This window comes from Petaurus breviceps, unplaced genomic scaffold (genome assembly GCF_028583685.1).
Source record: "Petaurus breviceps papuanus isolate PSGF00001 unplaced genomic scaffold, PetGlider_PUasm1.0 178, whole genome shotgun sequence".
In the NCBI taxonomy this organism is placed as follows: Eukaryota; Metazoa; Chordata; class Mammalia; order Diprotodontia; family Petauridae; genus Petaurus; species Petaurus breviceps.
Window position 1 is genome coordinate 20,292,434 of NW_027185777.1, and position 22,173 is coordinate 20,314,606.

Below are 22,173 nucleotides of genomic sequence, written 5' to 3' on the forward strand. Positions count from 1 at the left end.
ACATTAACAAGGCCATTCCTGATTGGGGAATAAGTTAGAGGAAGTTAACTTTATTTTACACCTAGACTAGAGTAACTCTTCAGTTTCTTGTGATTTTACATCTTCATTAGAAAAACATTAGATCAAGGACAAATTCCAGAACTGATCAAATGTTTTTTTTTCCTATTATATTCTTTTCCAATTTTTTTTCAGGAGAAGTTAAATTCCAATTTTATTGGATTCAACAATCTTTTATTAAGTGACTACTGGGTACACTTAAAGACAAAGGATTTGGTAGGAGTGTGTTGGAGCCAGTTCAAACTAGCTCGAGAGTTTATAAATGTTCACTTTGAACATTTATAAGCCAGATATTGGTAACTACATATTAGGGCTTGATTGTTTTGTTGATTATCTAGACTTAAGAAAGTGGTAGAGAAAATGTAGATTAAATTTAAAAGTGTCCTGGGTATATATTCCCTCCATGCCCCCAATAGAGTCGGTTGTTAAATATTTACCAGCATACCCCTGGCTTTGGGGAATAACAGCAGAAAACATAGATGTCACTTACTTTTGAAATAGGTAACATATACTCCCAAGTAATTAAGTGGATCTGTGGTACTATAAAAATGGATGTTCCCTCCAACAATTCAGATTGTAACCTGTCTCTGCCTACCCCACTTTTGCATCTCTTACGCGTGTTCTCCTATAGATTCTACATCCCCTATGGCATTTGTCATTTTATTTTTCTATCATATTAGCCAATGTGATAGGAGTGAGGTGGCACCTCAGTTATTTTAATTTGCATTTCTCTAATCAATAGTGATTTAGACATTTTTTTCACATGACTAGAGATGCTTTGATTTCTTCTGAAAACTGCCTGTCCATATCCTTTGATCATTTATCAGCTGGAGAATGATTCATATTCTTATAGATTTGACTCAGTTCTCTGTATATTTGTGAAATGAAGCCTTTATCTGAGAAACTTGCCGTAAAATGCTTCCTGCCTCCCTGCCCCCCCCCCCCTGTTTTCTGCTTTCCTTATAATCTTGTCTGCATTGGATTTGTGCAAAAACTTTTTAATTAAATGTAATCAAAATTATGCATTTTACTTCCTGTAATACTATCTCTTGCTTTGTCACAAATTCTTTCTCTATAAATCTGCCAGGTGAAATAGTCTATGCTCCCCTAACTTGCTTATGGTATCACCCTTTATGTCTAAATCACATACCTTTTTTGACCTTATTTTGGTATATGTTGTGAGATGTTGGTCTATACTCAGTTTCTACCAAATTGCTTTCCAATTTTCCCAGAAATTTTTGTCAAAAAGTGAGTCTTGTCCCAAAAGCTTGGATCTTTGCATTTATCAAAACCCCAGATTGCTATGATTATTCACTACTATAAACTATGAAATCATTTTTGTTAAATAATATTTTATTTTTTCCCAGTTACATGTAAAGATAATTTTTAACATTCATTTTTTTTACAGGAAAAGTTTTTACTATGACAAAGACATCATAAAATTTTTACGATCTTGGTCTTTCCTTCTTGCCTCTGTACAAGGCCAGAAGGAAACATTTGCAACTTTTACAAGCTTGATTTAGACTCCAGGAATATCACCAAAAGCATGATCTTTCCAACCAAATCCAGCAACCAAAACGTCATCATTTTCCTCAATAAAGTTTAAACAGCCATCACTGGCAACAAAGGCAGTGATTTTTTTTGCCATTCTTAATCAGTTGAACTCTCACACACTTCCTGATGGCAGAATTGGGCTGCTTGGCTTCCACACCAACTTTTTCCAAGACAATCCCTTTTGCATGAGATGCTCCTCCAAATGGGTTGGCTTTCAAGGCAGTGCCCAAATGAGCTTTCTTGTATTGTTTGTCATGCCACTTTTGGTCTCTCCTGTGGCTGTGGAACTTTCTAGCAGTACGAAGACCATGGCACTTACCCATGCTGCCGCCATCTGTGCCAAGGGAAAAGAGAGCTTTAACATTCATTTTTGAGTTCCAAATTTTCTCTCATCCTCCCTCACCTCCCACCTACCTGAGACAGTAAGCAATTTGATATGGGTTATACGTATTCAATCATGCAAAACATACTATATTAGTCATGTTGTGAAAGAAAACACACCCAAAGGGAAAAACACACACACACACAAACACAGAAAGTGAAAAACTGTATGCTTTCATCTGTATTCAGATTGTATCAGTTTGTCTTCTGTAGGTGGATAGCATTTTTCTTCATGAGTCCTTTGGAATCTTCTTGGATTGTTCAATTGCTGAGAGAACAGTTAAGTCAATCAAAGTTGACCATTGTACAGTACTGCTGTTACTGTGTACAATGTTGTCCTGGTTCTGCTCACTTCACTTTGCATCACTAAGTCTTTTTTTTAAATAAAGATTTTGTTTGTTTTAATTAACCAAGATTTGCCTTCTAATTCTCCTCCTTCCCCTGATTAAGAACATGAGAAAAACAAAACCCCATTACAAACATGCATAGTCAATCAAAACAATTACATTAGCCATGTCCAAAAAACAATTTATCATTTTGCATTCTGAGACCTCCACCTGTCAGGAATGGCATGCTTCATCATTAGTTCTTTGGGTGGATCTTTATGCTGGTAAGAGTTCAGTACAATAGTATTCCATCATATTTATATGCCGTAGCTTGTTCAACTATTCCCCAATTCATGGAAACCCCTTCAGATTCTCATTCTTTGCCACCTCAAGAAGAGGTGACAAAAATATCATTAGTTTTGCTGAGGATTCACCTAAATCCCTTTATCTAACTCTCCTTTTAATTTTCCCTCCTCTTCTCCCTTTTCCCTCCTATATTCCTGATGAGTGAAAAGGATTTTTGCACCCAACTGTGTGTCTTTTTGTGTATTCTTCCTTCTTTCACCCAGTTCTGATGAAAAAGAGGTCAAGTATCAGTTACTTCCCCCCGCTTCTCCTCCACATTTGTATAGATGTCTACTTGTGCACATTGATCATGCAAGATACTTTCTCCTAATCTTCCTTTCCTTTTCCCACTAGTGATTCCTTTTCTCTTTCCATTCTTTTCTTAAGATAATCAAGACATAACCCTGGCAAGGCCTTATCTAATTGGACTCCCTTTGTGAACTCTGATGATGACAGAATTCAGAGGGGACATATATATCATCTCATATTTTGATGTAAGTAGTTTATCCTTGTTTAGTCCTTTATCATTGTTAATTTTGTTTACTTTTTTTTTTAAACTTCTCTTCACACCTGTATTTAAACTTCAAAGTTTCTCTTTGGTCTTTTCAACAGGAATGCTTGGATGGCCTCTATTTCATTAAAAATCCTTTTTTTTTTTTTTACACCCTATAGAATTATATTCAGTTTTGCTGAATTGTTGTCTTTTCTTTTTTTTTTTTTTTTTTGCTTTTTGGAGGGCAATTGGGGTTAAGTGACTTGCCCAAGGTCACACAGCTAGTGTTTGTGTTGTGTCGGAGACCACATTTGAACTCAGGTCCTCCTAACTCCAGGGCGGGTGCTCTATTCCATGCGCCACCTAGCCGCCCAAGTTTGTCCTTTGTTCTTGAAGAGGACCATGACATCAGGAACCTGAAGTCATGACTAGTAAGTGAATTGGATTTAAGTGAGGGAGGGGAGAAGTCATTAGCCTCACTGTCTCCTTTGGAGCCATCCAGGTCCAAGGGGAAAGATTTAGATCAGGATGACTGGAGAAGACTCCAGATACAGTAGGAGACCTTAGCCTTTTTAAGCTAAGGTCTTTCCCAGGTCTCAGTTTGGCTGAGGCAACTCCCATTCAGTAAGAAATGCTAGTTAAAAATGGGGTAAAGAATGGCCTCTTTTACCTAGTCAAAAAATAAAATAAAATCAGTACTGGGAGAAGACCCTCAGGATTTCTGGTAAAAACTGAAACAGCAGTTACTTACACTAACTCTGAGCCATCAGAGTTCAATGGCCAAGTGAGGCTTGGGCTGGGACTTATTGTTAGCCAATCAAAGGAGAGCCAGAAAAATTTGAGTTTAAGGCATAGTCCATAAAAAAGAAATCTAGCAGATAAACCCCAAGACACCTTGTTAGTTTTCAGTGATCAAAATTTATATTCCTTTGGGCAGAGAACCCTCAGGTAAGGATTCCCTATGTGAACTGAAGGAGAAGAGGAGGGAAGGGAGGGAGAGGAAGGAGGGAAGAAGGAAGGAAGGAAGCTCTGCAGCGCTAGTCTTTTCAAAAGGAATGTCTGGACATAGTTTTTTTTTTTAATCCTGTAGAATTATATTCAGTTTCGCTGGGTAAGTTATTCTTGGCTGTAAGCCCATATCCTTTGCCTTCTTAGATACTGTATCTCAAGTTCTCCACTGCTTTATAGTGGTGGCTGCTAACTGTATATAATCCTCCTTGGTATTTGAATTCTTTCTTTCTGACTGCTTGCAATATTTTTTCTTGATTTTGGCTATGATTTTCTTTAGAGTTTTCATTTTGAGACTTTCAAGAGGAGACTGGTGGATTTTTTTTTTTAATTTCTACTTTATCTTCTGGTTCTAACAGATCTATGCAGTTTTCTTTGAATGCTTCTTGAAATAGGATGTCTAGGCCCTTTTTTATGTTATGCTGTTTAGTCCAATGGTTCCTAAAGTTTTTCTCTTTGATCTGTTTTCCAGGTCAGTCATTTTTGTTATGAGATAACTCATATTTTCTTCCATTTTAGACGGACTTTTTTTTTTTTTTGGCTTTTTGGAGGGGGGAAGGTAGGGTAATTGTGGTTACGTGACTTGCCCAAGGTCACATATGTCACATGGCTAGTGTTAAGTGTCTGAGGTCGGATTTGAACTCAGGTCCTTCTGACTCCAGCGCCAGTGCTCTATTCACTTTGCCACCTAGCTGTCCCTTAAACGGACTTTTAAAAATATTTCTTGTTGCCCCATAAGGTCCATTGGCTTCTATTTGGTCCATTTAAATTTTCAGGAAGTTTGTTGCTTGGGCAAGGTTTTGTACCTCTTGTGCCATTCAGTAAATTTCCCTTTTTTTCCCCTAAAGCACTCTCATTCCACTCATAAAAACATTTTAAAACTCTTAAAAACAAACAAATAAACAAACCCAAACCTCTAGCTTTATCTCTTCCAGGAATTCCAGTTGAGTCTGTATGCAGAGTATCCTGCCCATCCTGCCCCAGGCATTGCTTGTAGATGTTTCTTTTCTTCCGCATTTTTATCTAGAGCATCACCCCCACCACAATAGCTCATTATAGTGTGGGTTTTTGTTTGTCCATTCTTCCAGCTTACTTCCTTACTTAGGACTTGAGGCTGAGGCTGGGCTCCTCTAAGGCTTCACTCACCACCCCTAGGACTTTCTAAACCAAACTCCTTTGCTCCTGTTTATGGGCTGTTTCCCCTCCATTAGAAGGTAAACTTCTAGGTGTAGGGACTCTCACTTTCCTATCTCTATCCCCAGCACTTAGGATAGTACTTGGCACATAAGTGATTAATGAATGCTTTTTCATTCATTCACAGATAGTGCCTAGAAAAGGGCAATTAAAATGATAAAGAACATTAAGTTCCTTCACTTAAAGAATAGTATGTATTGCAAATTCTCAGCCCTTTCCAAAAAAAAAAAACTCCTGTAGGTTGAAGATATTCTGTAAGAGTATCTAGCCAAAACCAGAGTTTCCCAAGTTTCCACCAACGTCTGCTTTGATCGGTCAGTCAGAGGACATGAGTTGAGAGCAAAGACATGTAATGACATAGCAGAAGAAAGGTAGAGTAAGAAAAGCAGCAATAAAATACTGCACCCCCCCCTCCCGCCCAACCTGCAGTACACTGTCCCACAAATATGCACAGTGCCCATTACATAGGGAAAGTGCTATGTCAAGTATTGGTTGAAGGAAGTGGAAATGTTTAGCTTGGAGGTGAGAAGTCTTGGGGGAATCATGTAGTTATCTCCAAGGATGTGTGAAGTTTGTCATTTGAAAGAGGGACTGAATTTGTTCTATTGTCCCAGAAAGGCAGAACTAGAGGAAATAAGTGAGAGCTTGATACAAGGAAAAATTTCCTAACAGGGCTAGCCATAAAAAAGTGGAATGAGCTGCCCCAGGAGATAGTGATTTCGCTTGACACTGGAGTGCTTTCAGTAAAGGCTGGATGATTACTTTTTTGTTATGGAGCAGAGATTCTTGTTTGGATTGAATGGCTAATAAGACATCACCTAACCGAAATACCATCATTCGGTGAACAGTCTGTTGAGTTTTTAAGGCACTTATATTTTACTGGTAAGATACAATGTGTACAGAGACAAATGAATACAAAGTAGTTTTAGCAGAGTACTAACAACCGGGGAATCAGGGAAGGCTTTGTGGGCCAGTGAGAAGATAAAAGGATTCTGAAGGGTAGAGATCGGAGGAGGGACTTATTATAGGGACAGGTGGGGTCCAAGTGTGACATCCTATTTAAAAGTATTAAGGCAGTCTGACTGGAACATCGATATATGAAGGAAAGCAGAACGAAATAAATCTGGAGCCCAAGTATTTAAAGATGCCAGGCTCAGTTTTTATTTTATTCTAATAACAACAGGGAAGCCATTGAAGATTTTTTTTTTTTTTTGGCAAGCACATAGCTGGCAAATTGGAAAAAGGGGAGATTGTATGCAGGGAGGTCAATTAGGCCCTAGCTTTTGTAATGGAGTAGGTGTGAAGTATAAAATAATGTAAAAAGGAGACAGAATTACAGAGGGATCTTAGTGGCTAACTTGTTCTTCAGCCCACACATGAAATAAATGCCACTATGATATACCCAACAAATGGTTTTCTAGCCTCTGTTTGAAAATCTTCAAATATAAGGGATGGGGGTAGGCAGGCAGGTAGCATGGGAGGGCAAAAGGGAGTTCTTTTCAAGTTTCTGGGGTCAGCAATTAACTGGTATTTGGGTCTATCCAGTAGGATTTAAAAAAGCTCACACCTGACACCAGCTGTTCCAAGATGGTGATTAAGTGTATGCAGAAGGCACCCCACATGTAGAGTAGGTACTCACTCCCCAATCCCTGAGCCTCTAGTACCTATGTTACTCAAGCTCAGAATGTCTCAGCTTTCCATTGTACTAAGTTCTGTCTGAGCTATAGCACATTTTATCCTTTATTTGTTCATTTACTTTGAACTTAAGAATTGGTTGTCAAAGTTTGATTATCAATTTCAAGAGGGGAAAATACCATTTATGCTATAGATATTATTTAGGAATTTTGGAGACAGCTGCTGTGTTTTAATGAGGCAGGTAACTTCCCTTTTCTATGAATAATTCAGTATATGAAGAAAAATGAATGATGATGTTAAGTCCTCATGATGGAGGACCTTGGGGGGAGGGGGAAGAGAACAAACCTTGATAATTTTATGCATTGAACTAATTTAAATGTAAATCACAAGCAAGTACATATAGTGGTTTGTATTGATGTTTAATGTTTTTAATGTCATTTACTTTTGAAAAATGTAGTCAAGACTCCAAGAAATAAAACTTGTAGACAGACCTAAGAGAATGGATTAATGGAGTAGCCAATTGAATTATGTAATTCAAGACAGAATTATGCTAATCTAGTAAAAGAATAACATGTTAAAAAGGGACCCATAAAATTGTTTTGAATTGGTTGACTTTTTGCACAGTACTCTAAAGGTTCCCCCCCCCATTTTTTTTTCATTCTTTATCCTTTTTACCCATACTTGAAGCCCTTCTACCTTAGTAGGACCTGTTTTATCTCCTGCAGGGTCAGCAGGAATGGTGGGCACACGTGTCCCTGCTACTGGAGTGGCCAGGACTGCTGGATTATTTGAGTGTAGGAGTTCTGGTCTGCAATACATCAGGCACTAACAGGACAAACTCCAGGAATGAGGCAGAAAGCTGCCTGTGGAAGGGGAAACCAGCCCAGGTCAGAAAGTGAACAGGTAGAAACTTCTATGAGGAAAGCTGAGGCCTGTGAGTAAGACATGGCACTTCCAGCCAAGGCTGGATATGGAGACTTAGTTTGAAAAAAAGAACCTAGAGCCAAGCATGAGGCACTGGACTATGTATACCCTTTGTAGAGGGTGACTCTCCTTCAAACACTCAAAGCACTCAGTTTCTCAATCTACTCACCAACCATGAGCTATTCCCCCATCCCACCTCAGTCACACGAAAAGATGGTCATACCCTTCACCTTGCAATCACCTACAAATGTAACATATTCAAGAATTCTGAAATCCTCTTATCTAACCATAATCTACTGGCTTTTCACTATTCCCTCTGCCTCCCAAATCCCTACTCTTCATCCATACCATGATCTCCAAACACTTAACCCCTTAATTCTCTCCTACTTCATCTCTTTTCCTTATCTTGAATTCTTGAACCAACTCAACTGTACACTGTCTTCTCATAAACCCCTCACTAATTATGTCCTTTAAAGCCTCAGCCTTGCATCACTCCTAACTGTGCTGTAGAACAAAGGTGGAGAAAATCATTTGACTGTTCTGACTGGGTCCAGTACAACTTCATGTTATACATAAACTGGGCCCTCAGTGATGCTAGTCAATCTTTCTACAGCTGCCTAGTCAACTCACTATCCCACTCCTCCACACCTTTTTATCCTTCTTCAACCCTCCCATGACTCCCCCTCCCCCACCAAGAACCTTGCCTCCTTCTTCTCAGTCTCTTATGGTTTTCGATTTAGCTCCTGCTTAACCTGTCTCACATGATGAAGTACCCTTAGTCCCTACCAAGGTTAGCCTCTCTCCTTGTTCCAGGGATCCCACTCCATCCTGTCTCCTCCAAAAAATTGCCCACTGTCATTTGTTTTCAATCTTTCCCTGACAATTGGCTCACTCCCTACTACCTACAAATATGCCTCTGTCTGCCCCATTCTGAAAAAAAAAAACAAAAACAAAACCCTCATTCAATCCTTGCATCCCTGCTATTGTCATATCTTTTTTGCTCTTTGTTGCTAAACTCCTTGAAAAGGCTAGCTACACATATGAAAAAAATGCTCTAAATCACTATTGATTAGAGAAATGCAAATCAAAACAACTCTGAGGTACCACATCTCACCAGTCAGATTGGCTAAGATGACAAAACAAGAAAATGATAAATGCTGGATAGGATGTGGAAAAACTGGAACACTGATGCATTGTTGGTGGAGCTGTGAACTGATTCAACCATTCTGGAGAGCAATCTGGAACTATGCCCAAAGAGCTATAAAAAAGTGCATACTCTTTGACCCAGCAATACCACTTCTAAGGTTGTATTCCAAAGAGATCATAGAAGTGGGAAAAGGACCCGTAAGTACAAAAATATTTATAGCAGCTCTTTTTGTGGTGGCAAAGAAATGGAAATCAAGGGGATGCCCATCAATTGGGGAATAGTTAAACAAGTTGTGGTATATGAATTTAATACTATTACTGTATATTAATAGTAATTACTATTAAAACATAATTACTATAATACTATTGTGCTATAAGAAATGAGGAGCAGATGGACTTCATAATAACCTGGAGAGACATATAAACCGATACTGAATGGAGAGAGCAGAACCAGGAGAACTTTGTACACAATTGACATCGTATGTGACAATTAACTTTGATAAACAGGGCTCCTCTCAGCACTACAAGCTTAGAAGACAACTATGAAAGACTGAAGATGGAGAGGAATATCCACATCCAGAAAAAGAACTAGAGAGTCTGAATGCAGATTGAAGCAAACTATTTGCTCTCTCTCTCTTTTGTGTTTTGTCCCTTCTTTCTCATTGTTCACTGCATTGGTTATAATCCTTTACAACTTGACTAATGTTTAATGTGAAGGTATTTTTAGAACCTATATCTGATTGCATGCAGCTATGGAGGGAAGAGAGGAAGAGGAGGGGGAGAAAATTTGAGAGTCAAGGGATTGTGGAACTGAATGTTGTAAACTACAAGTAAATAAATAAATGAATGAATGAATGAATGAATAAATAAATAAATAAATAAAGGCTGGCTACAACAGGTGCCTCCCCTTTCACCTCACTTCTTAATCCCTTACAATCTGGCTTCCAACCTTACCATTCCATTGAAAGTGCTCTCTTCAAAGTTACTAACGACCTCTTAGTTGCCAAATCCAATGGCCTTTTCTCAGTCATTTTCTCATCCTTGACGTTCCCTTCTCTCAAGGTTTTAGGGATACCACTCCCATAATTTTCCTCTTATCAGACTCCTCCTCCAGAATCAGTCCTCTAACTGTAGATCCCTCAGGGTTCTGTCCTGGGACCTCTTCTCTTCTCTCCCTATACTACTTCATTTGTTGATCTCATCAGCTACTATGGGTTTTTTAAATTTGTATTTAATTTTTAATTTATGGGATTATGAATTTAATTACCATCACTATGCTGATGATTTTCAGCTCTACCTACCTACCCCACTCTCTCCACTGACCTTCAACTGCCTTTCCAGACATTTCAAACTGGATGTCAGACAGATATCTTAAACTCACTACATCCAAAACAGAACTCATTTCTCTTTCCCTTTCAACTCTTCTCACCCTTCTACCTCCCCTACTACTATAGAGGGCAACACAGTCCTCCCAGTCTCTCAGTCTGGGAGTCATCCAGAATTCCTCATTATCTCTTACCACCTGCTGATTTCAGCTCTGCAACATCTCTCAAATATGCCGCCTACTCTCTCTTCCGACACTGACACCACTCCAATGCAGGGCCCTTATCACCTCAGGCTTGGACTACTGAACCAGCCTATTGGTGAGTGTGCCAGCCTCTAGGCTCTCCCATAGAGATGGTCTATGAGGTGTTCAGGGGGGGACCAGAACCTCTGGTGTGCAGGCTGCTGAGCCCTTTTCAGGGCTGCTCATCCACCTCTGGTTGGCCACCCTCACCCAACTCTCACCTGTGGCTCCAAGAGGCTGTAGCCACATCCCAGTAAACCTTTGAGATGGGCTAAACCAAGTTGAGGGTAACCAACAGACCTTAAAACTGCTGATGAGTTAGGTGGATGTCTACCCTAAGTATGTGAAGGTTTTCAGTGGTGGAATGGGTAGGATGAGACCAATCCGTTTCCAATGGCCATGAAGCAGGCTGAAGCAGGTCGAGTGGAGCACCTAGAGCTTGTACAGGCATGGAAGACACCAAGGTCATTCACTGCATCCTGACCTGTCACCAGTTGTCAACTTTTGTCTTGACACTGGACTCAGGAAGAGAGTGAGGCTGATGACTTTGTGCAATTGTGCCTTATTTGAATCCAGTTTACCAGCAAAATATCACTCTATGAAGTCACTGGTTCTCTTTGAAAATTGGACAAACAACAATTAATCTAATCCATCCTCCGTTAAGTCACCAATGTGATTTTCCTGAAGTGCAGGTCTGACCATGTCACACCTGCTTAAACTCCAGTGGTTCCCTACTGTCCCCAGGACCAAATACAAAATCTTGGTTATCACTTAAAGTCCTTCATAACCTAGCCCTCTCCTACCTCCCCAATCTTTTACACCTTACTTTCCAAAACATACTCTTTGGTCCGGTAACAGAAGCCTCCAGGACAAGATATCAAATCTCTTGCCCCTACTTTCTCAGACTGTTCCCCAAGTCAGGAAGGCTCTTCTTCCTCATCTTCACCTATTGGCTTCCCTCAAACTCCAACTAAAAAAATCCCATCTTCTGGGGCGGCCAGGTAGCACAGCGAGTGAGAGCACCGGCTCCAGTGTCAGGATGACCTGGATCAAATCCGGGCTCAGATACTCAGCACCAGAAATAACTGGCCGTGTAACCTTGAGCAAGTTACTTAATCCCGACTGCTTTAAAAATAAAAAATCCCATCTTCTACTGGAAGTTTTTCCCAACCTCTCAATTCTAGTGCCTTTCATCTTTTAATTATTTCCTATTTATCATGTATATAAAGTGCACTGATTTTTTGTGTGTCCATTAAGTTCCCTGAGGGCAGGGATCTTTTTTTGCCTCTTTTTGAATCCCCTGCATGATACCTGTCACACAGTAGGCACTGAAGTTTACTTACTGATTGAAAAATTAGTAAAGCTACAGGTTTTCTTGTTAAGTTACTGAGTCCTGTTTTATTAATGTGTATATATGAGTAATGTGTGTTGGAGTAAGGTACCTACGCCATAAGTGTTTTATACTGTATACTGGGAACGTTTTTTGTTCCACCCTTTTTTTTGGAGAGGCTCTCTGTGTAAATCATAACAAAAACTGAAGTTTTCTTTTTTTTTTTTTGGGGGGGGAGGTGAGTTGGAGACTGGAGTGGGAAACTTTATGAGTCAATGAATATGATAAAGGGAGTCCTTAGGGCTAAACCTGAGCAAATCAACTGTTACAGGCAAGGGAAACAAACAAGAAAGGCACCCTACACTTAGGCTAGTTTGGGCAGGATGTGCTCATGAGGGCTACATGGATATAGGGGCAATTTCCTCTCCTCCCCACCTGACTCAGATAAAACTCAACCATTCCCACACTTAAAAGCCTGAAAAGACTAGGGTAGGAGATCTTCCAAGGCTTAGGAGATAAAGCAGGAGATCCTTTCATCTCCCATTGCAAGCCCTTCACCCATGGCCAAAAGTCAGCCCAAAATCCAATGTGATTGGCCAGCACCAAAAAGTGCAGCTTGGAGCACTCCTTAGAAGTAAAGGAGGGGGTGAGACAAGAGGGTACTTCAGGTTTCACTTTCTCCATTTTTTACCTTAATTTCTGCTTTCATATATGGGTGAGCACAGGTTTTATTTCAGGCTTTTCTGAAATCCACCAGGCAGGATCCTTTCAGAAAAACATGGGAAGACTTAAATGAATTGATGCAAAGTGAAATGAGCAGAACCAGGAGAACACTGTACACAGTAACAGCAATAATTTTTTGAGAGGCATTAATAAAATGTTAAAGAAAGAAAAAAAATCTTTAGAAATATATACAAAAATTCTTAGAAGGGTCACATCTTTATTAGCACTATTAAACTGGATCACAGTCCTATCCAACCATAACAGATTGCCTATGTTGAGTTGCTTTAGTCAAAAATAAACAACCTAATTAAGGTTGCATGGTGTGGTAGAGGAAAGAGCACTGAATTTGTAGTCTACCTGTGTGATTTTAGGTAATAGTAATAGCAATATTGTAATGATGGTCAACTATGTATGATTTAGCTATTCTCAGCAATACAACAATCCACAACAATTCGGAAGGTGAAAAGTGCTGTTCACCTCCAGAGAAAGAATTGATGGAGTCTGAATGAAGATTGAAGTACACTTTTTAAAACTTGTTATTTTTTTTCCTGCATCATAGCTAATATGGAAATGTTTTGCATGACTGCACATGTATAATCTATATAAAATTGCTAGCCTTCTCAAGGAGAGAGGAGATAATTTCGAGCTCAAAATGTTAAAAAAAAAAAAAACTTAAAAATTTTTGTTTACATGTCATTGAGAAAAATTAACATTTTAATGTAAAAAAGGAAAAAGATACAGCCTCTTGTAAGCCGTATTTTGCTAAGACCTACCAGAGCCAATACTTCTAGTATTGCCTTCAAAAAGTCAGGGTCACTATCATGAGGCACTGAATTAAGCCTTTAACAAAGGATGAATGAAGTTAGGAAAACCAAAGGTTTCAACATCTAATTAGCTAAACCGACTATTTGTATTATGAATAACTAAACTTCTGAAGTTTTGACAGACATGTATATGAAAAACACTTTACTCCACAGAGTGCCCTAAAAATCTTAGTACAGTTTGAAAAAGTTGAAGCTGAAAACTTTTGGGACACTGTATCCAAAGGAAGTGGTAACCCTCAGGGATGGTGCCCACCCATCAGGATTGGTCCCCATGACCCCAGAGCATTCTCAATTAATTCCATTACTATTTAACTCTCTCCTTTTTGACATTTTCTTATATTTGTACAGAATTTACATTTCTAGACAGGCATGTTTTAATAGTCTGATTAGTAATATAGTTATATATAACATAATCATTATATATACATTATTTATTATTGATATATAATTATTATATATAAATACATAATAATATAGTCTGATTTTTGATTGAGTAGTGGGAAAATATCTGATACCCAGGAAGGCAGAACACTGAGACACTATCATTAAATGTGGAACCTGTATTTTTTTTTATAGTAATAGTTTTTTGCTGTTGTTTAAATGTTTTTCAGTTGTGTCTAACTCTTTGTGACCCCTTCTGGGGTTTTCTTGTCAAAGATAATGGAGTGGTCTGCCACGTTCTTCTCTAGCTCATTTTACAGACGAGTAAACTGGGCTAAGTGACTTGCACAGGGTCACTGAACTAAGGTGAGGCTGGATTTGAATTTAGGTCTTCCTGTGTCCAGGCCTGTTGCTTTGTCCACTGTGCCACTTAGTAATAATACTATTAGTAGAACTATTAATAAAAAGAATGTTTCAATGGTACACTTGGTTGTCAAAAACTTTATTCCTAGAGGCAGAGATTAAAAGGAATAATAGCAGATTTGTTTTCGGGTGTCATTAGAGGGGGCATGTGTTATAATTAAAATAGAATCTAAAATACCAAATGTATTTGAAGAGATATATTTGGTTATTTTGGGGGTAAATAGATGAGAGTGGAAGTATTATGGTCATTATTATGTCCAGGCAGGAAATATATATATTTTTTTAAGCAATCGGGGTTAAGTAACTTGCTCAAGGTTACACGGCCAGTCATTTCTGGGTGTGGTGCCAAGCATCTGAGCCTGGATTTGATCCCCAGGTCATCCCGACACTGGAGCCAGTGCTCTTACTCGCTGTGCTACCAGGCCACCCACATGAAATATTTTTTTTAATTGAATGAATGGGAATAAACCTATGTTAGTGGTAGGCATGGCTCTAGGACCTGGAAGAAATCAGTGATAATGAATAATATTCTCCTCCACTTTGAGAAACTCCCAGAAATAGGCTTCTAGCAGCTGCAGTCAGGCTAGTCCTTGGCCCATTTTCCCTTAAGAAGCAGAGGGCCTCCTGGGGTGGTGATGGTAGAAATGGATTCTTCTCCAGATCCACCCTGTCTCTTTTGATAGTCCACCTATTCCTTCTCCCCACTCTCACACCAACCTATGTCCCACTTACAAAATCAGGCTTAACTGCTAGGCCCACTTTATAAACAGAAATAGTGTGACTTCAGGGGCCTCTTTCCCCAAACCTCCTTCAATCTTGCTCCCTGTTACCTGAAATGCCATTAACAATGAACAAAGATTTTCATCCAAAAATCCAAAGGGTTAAAATGGAAATACCTCATTAAGCTAACAGGCAGGCTAAAACTCTTTCACTTTACAGTATAATCAATTGACAAATGAACATAAACGATCGAAAAATCTTTTCCCATAATCAGTCAGCAAGGGTTTATTGCTTATGTGCACATACAAAGTATGAAACAGTTCCTACTTTCAAAGAGCTCACACTCTTAAGAGGAAAGCACACACATATGTATATACCAAATAGAGAATAAATATAAGGTAGTTAAATCCAAGGTACTCAGGAAGGGAGCAGAAGGGTGGTAAATAAGTTGTTTCTGAAGAGGAAAATAATGAAGAAAAACATAATGAACTTGACAGTATTGCCTAGGTTCTACCATGCTATCTCCAACTGTGCAGATAAATCTGAGCTGTGTCAGGAGGTGTATTTTTGTCTTGCACATGTTGTTGGGACATACAATACAAGCCAAAATGAACTGAATGGCTTATCATTAATATGTATTTTAAAGCACAGTTCATTCTGAAAGGGCAATATACACAAATGATTAAGATACTATTTACTCATATTGGTTTTTTTTTTTTTATTTTCAAAAGGAATGTTCTTTAAAAATAAGGGAAAACAGCTTTTCAAGAGAAACCTGCAAACATTCAGAAGTTTTTCCAAAAACTAATTGATGGGGGTGGTTAGGTGGCACAGGGAATAGAGCACCAGCCCTGGAGTCAGGAGGACCTGAATGCAAATCTGGCCTCTGACACTTAACATAAAAACTAGCAGTATGACCTTGGGCAAGTCACTTAACCCCAATTGCCCTGCTTCCCCCCCCAAAAAAAAACCCTAATTGATGTGTATGGCATTTAGTTGTATAAATTTCCAAAGATGTTTTACTGATAAGTAAAACTTAAAATTTAGTCATTCTGATTTCCAATATTCTTTATTGTATACTCTCTATATATCACCTCATCTGAGTGTCTTAACAACCCTGTAATGTATTATTATTAGTATTAACTCTACTTTAAAGGTGAAAATTCTGAGAATGCCTTGTCACAGGTCACAGTGTCCAAGTGTCTGAGGTGTAACCTGAGCCAGTGTCTTCTTGACTCTGGGTTCAGCACTCTATCCGATATACTTCAATAGCAATAGTAACAATAAAATTAATAATAAGCAGCTGGCTAATTAGGGAAACCCTGCCTACTACTGCTTTTCTTCTGAAGCTGACAGCAACAAATGAATGCTGGGGCGCCTTCTCCACTGCAAAGGCACATCACGTTGACAGTTCCCATTCCTATCCTTTGTCAGATCTCAACAAATGTTTCTGACCTGCTAAGCTAGGAGGGTCAGGAATGTCAACTGTCAGCACCTACAACAGAATGCAAGCTCCTCAAGGAAAGGGACTATCCCAGGGCAAAGCACACAGGTGCTTAATATATGCTTGTTCAGCCTGGTCAGATCTGGGACACACTGAATGAAAGAGTAAGTACTTTTAACATTTTTATACAAAAGTAATGGAAAAAAAGCTAGCATTTATATAGCACTTTGAGGTTTGCAAAGTCCTTTACAAATGTTCTCTCATCTTTTTCTTACAACAGCCAGGGGAGGAGGGTGCTATTATTCCCACTGAACAGATAAGGAAACTGAAGCAGATGGAGATTCAGTGTCGCCCAGGGTCATACAGCCATGCCTACACTCAGGTCTGACTCCAGGTCCAATACTCTACCAGGTGCTGTGACACCTGATTTCCTCTAAGTAAGAGAATTCCTGCCCTCAATGAACTCACTTTTTGATGGGGGGCTAAACACACAGACACAGACACACACAGACACACGCATGAACACAGGAGGGATCCCTGAGTGATGCAAAACAAAGTCAATTGATGTAGAATGGTGGAATGAAAATATCAAGTTTATTATTGAGCTCAGAACAGGTGGAAAGTGCAGTGGGGTATGCTTAGTCCAATGTAGGGAGTTGCAAAACTGAGTGGATTTGTTCCCTCAGGGAGAAGTGGGATATGGGCAGGCAGGATGGCAAGATGGTTGAGAAGGAAATCTGGATGGGATGTGAAGTGTTTACTTAAGCCACAGCTTCTGCATTCATGAAAATTAGTTCCATGTAATATGACACAAACACCCATCTATTAAATTTGAGATTACAGAGTTTATCAAACAGCTGAAAAATTAAGTGCTATGAGATCCACAGGGGACTTTTTTTGGGTGAAAAGAGTAAAAACAGGGAGGCTTCGAAGAGGTTTTAAATTGGGTCTTAAAGGCAGGGTTGAAATTCAGCAGGGAAAGGGAAGACATTACAGGCACCCAAATAACTAATGGGAGCAAAAGCAGAGGCAATGAGCATGGGGGTGGGATGGGTGGAGGGCAGATGGTGAAACATGAAAGTACAGTGGTTTCAGATGGCAGACAATGGTATTTGATTTTTACTTGCAAAGTGATAGACTTAACAAAGGAATGATATAACCAGAGTTTTGGCAGTAGAAATAAAGAGAAGAGATGCTGGAGAGGTGAAACCAGCAGGACTTATTGAGTGCCTGAATATGAGAGGTGGGGGAGAGGGAAGAGAGAAGAATAACACTAAGCTTTCAAACATGGGACACAAGTGCTTCTACTGACAGAACAATGAAGGCATAAAGCAGAGCAAGTTTATGTAGAAAGACAGTGATTGCTGACATGGGGAGGTGGAGGTGCTGACTGGCTAGAATGACATGTCCACTGGGTCTGGAGCTGCAGAAGGCAGGTCAGGCCTGGAAATGATAGATTTGGGAGGTATTTAAGAGTCATAAGGTAGTTGAAGCAGAGGTAGTGAGAGACATTGGCAAGGAAGTGTCTACAGAAGTAGCAGAGAGGGTCAAAGACAAACTATAACTAAGGAAAGAGGGCTAGTTAGAGAAGTCAGAAAAGTGTGGGGTCTCTGAAGCTGAGAGTACAGAATAAACATCCGTAAGCACTTACTACCTGCCAAGCACTGAGTCATGAGCCGGAGATATAAATGTAAGCAGGAATGGCAGTTCCAGACTGTCTTGTGTAGGGGAATACAACACATGAAGGGCACACATGTGGCAATGGCCTGGTCCAGGTAAGATCAACTCACCTATCAGAGCCCAGGGGTCCCCATTAGAAGAGTAAGCTCCTTGATGGCAGGGGACGATTTTGTTTTTTATTTTAGTTTCCAGCTTTTAGCAAAGAGCAAGGTATACTGGATGTGCTTAATGAGTGAGAGGATGCTTAACATTTCAAAAGTGGCAGTATGGAAGGATCCCAAGGATTGAAAAAGGGTCATTGAATTAAGGGATTACCAAATCACTGCAACCTTGAGGAAAGTTTTATTAGGGTAGTGGGATTAGAGGCCAGATCACAAGGCACAGAATGAGGAACTGGAGTCATTGACTGGGTGAAAAACTTTTGCAAGTTTAGCAGTAAAGGGGGAAAAATGGGATGGCATGGTAGCCCAATGGAACTGAAAAGGAAAGGTGTTTTTTGTTCATTTGTTTCTTTTCGAACTGGAGATCCAAGCATATCTGTAGATAGACAAGAATGAATGAGGAAAAAACAGAAAAAAAAAGGTTTGAACTCTGATCAATCCAATAACCAACCACAATTCCAGAGAACCATGAGGAAGCCCACTAACTACTTTTTGACAGGTGGACTCAAGATGAAGAACAGAACATTTTTGGACATGGCCAATCTGGCAATTTATTTTTGCTCAAATATGCATTTTTGTTACAAGGGTTTTTTTTTCTTTTTCTTTTTCCCCCAATGTGGTAAGGTAGAAGGGACTGAGGTAGAGTGCTGTCCCACCTAGCCTGCCTCCCTTCCCCACAAAAAGGTGGGAAGCACTTGCAAACACACACACACACACAACTCACAGTGGAGAACAGAAGACCAGGACCCATAGAAAAGGAGAGCTTTGACAGTTTTGTGTTGAATTTATTATATAAAACAAAAGCAAGCTGGACACAAGAGATGTGCAGTTTCATGGATAATCTTTTTTTTTGCTGTTGTTCTAAAATAGATATGAATATAGTAATTAGCTGTTAAGTTCAGACGCAAAGAAAAATAAAAAAAGAAATGACTGGTGGAAACAAGATCCTAGAGGCAGCTAAAAGGAATGAAATTTACAATATAAAAAGACAGATTAACTGTAGTGAAGAATAGGGATACCTCTTCTGTGAGCTGAGTAAAAGAAAAAAAATATTGAGAGATTTTGAGAAATCCAAGAGGGAGCTTATCTCAGATGGCCTCAATCTTCCCAGAAAAATAGGACAGCCAGATGACCTGCTGTAATAGAGGTGCTGGGTGGGGGGAGGTGGGCATGGACTGGCTGATTTTAGAGTAACCCATGTAAAGGTACAATTCCTATTTTATAGATAGAAGTCTAAATCATTGTCCTTGGGTCACACAGTAGGTGCTGTCAGTGTCAATCCAAATCTTGCGGCCCTCTTTCCACTACTGGATCTGAGCTGTTCTTTTCTAGGATTCCTTTTCTGACAAGGCTGATCTACTAGAGAGCAGCATCTTGCTGCTGGCTTTGCCTTCTAGATCCTTATTATCACCGAGACTTTGCAGTTGTCATGAAGCTGCACTCTCTTATAAATGTCTCCCCCTAACAGTGACCTCACTGGGACATGGGATCATCTCTAGGGAGTGGATGGGGCACAGGGAGTAGAGTCAGTAAGACTGGAGTTCAAACCCAGCCTCAGACACTAACTAGTAGTGGGACCTTGAGCAAGTTACTTTAACCTGTTTGCCTCAGGTTTCTTCATCTGTTAAATTGGGGTGGTAAGAATTGTCGTGAGGATGAAATGAGATATTTGCAAACTGCCCTACCACATTGTAGGCACTATATAAATGTTGGTTATTATTAGTGTTTAGTAGAGGAATGAGGACTTAATGGATGCTTTTCTGTTCCATTCCAAAAGTTGACCAAAGTGAAAGTCAAATGTTTTCTTTTGGATAAAAACAGTCATTGTTCTTTTTAAAATGAGAACAGATAAAACTATTCCTTGTAATTGTGAACATAGACAACAGGTTCTTATCATTTATGCAAGATAAGGATCCTTGTAAATGGAGAAATCCCATTAATACTGTGCAGTGCAAATTACTTACATTTATATAATGCCTTATATAATATATATCACTAACATAATTATAAACATATGATGCCTTATATATTACATTGTCTTACATAATATCTTATATTTTAACCTCACAGTTCTTTGTGGTAGGTACAACGGTTATCCTCATTTTACAGATAAGGAAGCTGAGGTTCAGAGGTTAATGATCAGCCAAGGATCATGCAGCAAATAAGTTAAGAGGCTGAAGTGGAACTCAGATATTCTCCACTGCAGGTCCAGGACATCCTCTGTAAGCTCCTCTAGGGTAGAGAATTTTTCATTTTTACTTTGTATCCCCAACATCTAGCCCAGTGCCTTACCTAGAGTAGTTGCCCAACAAATTCTTGCTGATAATCTCTTGGCCTAGTCAGATTGGATAAAGTAAAAAATGAGCTGAAATACAAAGGCTAGATGTAATTAACTGGAGGATAATTTGTAGGAAACAGAGATTTACACCTTTCCAAAAAGCAGCATATGGTAGTGATTTTTTTTTTTTTATCGGTATCTGGGCAGCTAGTGGCTCTCTGGATGAAGCAATGGGCCTGGAGAAGACCTGAATGCAAATATATTTTCATTAACTGTAATCTTGGGCAAATCATTTAATCCATAACTGCCTCGGTCTCCCCAATTGTGAAAGTGGGATTATAATAGCACCCAACTCCTAGGTAAGCCTTAGCGAACTGTTATAAATCCTAGCTGTTATAGTTCCCGGGGTTTCTGTCAGGGCCCCGTGCAAGACTGCAAAGCAAAATTTTTCCCTTTTTACTCCATCTCCTTTCCCAGCTCGGTCTAGTGCCCCCAAACCTTCCACTCCACTCCAGACCTGCTTAGTAAGTTAACTTTTAGATAATTTTTCCAAATCAGGGAAACAAAAGGACAACAACCCCACCGATCCCTGCTCCCTAAAAGATCAGGAAATCCCAGGCCTTACTCTCACAGAGCTGACGGTACTGAGTGTTGTCTAGAACTTAAACGTTAAGCAACTCAAAAACACAAGTCCGAATTGGATTTTATTTTTTTCTCAACATATACATCTAGAAAAAAGGAAGACTGGAGCTAGCGGGGACGACGGATCGGGTGGTTCTCGGAGGGGAGGGCGCGGGAGGCCCCGGGCGCCGGCGAACACCGCGCGGCTCGGGCTGGAGCTGACAAAGCCCCACGTCAGAAGCACGAGCTCCGGGCTCGGACCGGCCCCCGGAAGCCTCAGCTCGACATCCCTTCGCCAAGTCCGACACTCGCCGCCTTCCCTCTACCCCGAGTTACCTGCCCAGGCCTTGAAGCTTCCCTCCCCTTCACACCACCAGTGGCGCCCCGGCGGCCACGCACCTCTTCAGCCGCCAGGGGCGGGTCTGGGACCCAGGTGGGCTCGGGGAAAGGCCCGGTTCCAACCTCGGCTTTCTCATAAATCCCTGGAGCTGGAGGCCGGGGTGGGGCTAAGGTCAGGGGTACGCGGAAGGGGTTTCCCTTTTCTGGGCAGAAATGCCCTCCTGGCCCTCGCAGTGGCCGCGGCCTGCACCACCACCCCCTCCCGGAAGCAGGCCCTCTCCGGCCCGCCCGCCCGCGCCAAGGCACCCACCAGCCCCTCCTCCGAGGGCAGCCGCCTCCGCGGCGGGAAGTCGGTGCCGAACTTCGGGGCGCACCACTTCCCCAGCAGCTTGGGCTTCCTTCGGGTACACGGCGAACCCAGCCTGGGGCCTCGGGTGCGCTCCAAGGAGCGGCTCTAGGGCGGAGGGGGAAAGGAGAGAGGAAGGAAGAGGGGCAAACAGTACGTAGGCATGGGGAGGGAGCGTCGGAACCGGAAGGATCCGACGGGTCGCGAAGAGGCGAGCGAGGTCCCGGAGGAAGAGGAAGGCCGGAAATAGCCGAAGTGTCCCGAGATCTGCGT

At 40.5% G+C, this 22,173-nt stretch overlaps 1 long non-coding RNA gene and 1 pseudogene across 1 annotated transcript in view; one reads left to right on the forward strand and one right to left on the reverse strand.

Annotated features, from left to right (window-relative positions):
- LOC138159975 (uncharacterized) overlaps positions 1–9,952 on the forward strand; it is a 29,519-nt gene extending 19,567 nt beyond the window's left edge. Inside the window, exons 2-3 of the long non-coding RNA XR_011168028.1 lie at positions 3,051–3,157; positions 9,571–9,952. This is a non-coding gene — a long non-coding RNA (uncharacterized lncRNA). The remainder of the gene's footprint in view (positions 1–3,050; positions 3,158–9,570) is intronic.
- On the reverse strand, positions 1,390–21,998 carry LOC138159973 (small ribosomal subunit protein uS12-like; annotated as a pseudogene).
- Positions 21,999–22,173: the final 175 nt, after the last annotated feature.